Below are 1,214 nucleotides of genomic sequence, written 5' to 3' on the forward strand. Positions count from 1 at the left end.
GGCCAGCAAGGCAGATGGGGAACGTTGCAGTCCTCTGTCACTGAAGCAAGCAAGCCTCATGTTAGTTTCAAGTTGCCTGGCTGCCAGTGGCCATCTTGGCTGGCAGTTAATTTGCATATCGCCCTGATTAGCCAATGGGAAGTGTAGCGGTCGTACGCTAATTACCATGTTTCTCTTTTATTAGATAGGATGTTGACATCATTCATTTTATATTTTATATTAGTTAATATAAAACAATTTTTGACATGCATTCATTTTATATTTTATAAGCTTTTCTGTTTTAAAATTTAAATTTAGCAGCTTTATGTACATTTATAAATTTTATAATTTATTCAAATAAAAAAATTGTTTAGACATTCTCACTCAAATTATGAGACCCTTTAATTAATATAGTACAGAAAATATAAGAAAAGTGATTTAATTTACTTCTCAGCATTATCATGATATGATTTCTTTTAATGAAAAATAATATAGAGCAATTCTCCTGTTAATATACTTCCACTGATGAAAAAGAAAATGTAATTTTAAAATCAATAATCACGACTTCTGGCAATTTAGTGTTCATTAATTCAAAACAAATTGTGTATTAATTTAATTTATAAATTGGGAATAACAATAAACACAGAAAATTATTATTCTTATTTTTAAGTGTTTCCCTATGTATGCATTTAAATTTATCAGAAAATACCCTGTATGAGTAGCTAATACATGCATACTTTAAAGTTAGTCTGTTTACTGTAAACTTTAATTAGATTGAAGCAGAGTGACTGCTGTATTTGTGTTTACTATTACTCTTCAGTGGTTATGTTTTTGCAGAAAAGTGAGAGAAAGAAAAGTAACCACACCTTAAATTCAGTTAACTACATGTGAAGGTCATTATTTACTGCTCATCCAAAGACCATTATTGCCTAAATAATGCTGATAATTTACATAATGGTGAAATCTCAATGATCATTTTGTCAGGATTCTGAGAATTTTGCATTATATTACCCTGATTATCTTTGAGAATCAAAAAATAAATGAAATAGGCCCAAACCAATATGCTCAATTAATATTTGACAAAGGAGGCAAGAACATACAATGGAGCCAAGATAGTCTCTTCAATAAATGGTGTTGGGAAAATTGGACAGATATATGCAAGAAAATGAAACTAGACCACCAACTTACACCATATACAAAAATAAACTCAAAATGGATAAAGGACTTAAATGTAC

This window comes from Myotis davidii, unplaced genomic scaffold (assembly GCF_000327345.1).
Source record: "Myotis davidii unplaced genomic scaffold, ASM32734v1 scaffold162, whole genome shotgun sequence".
Lineage (NCBI taxonomy): Eukaryota > Metazoa > Chordata > Mammalia > Chiroptera > Vespertilionidae > Myotis > Myotis davidii.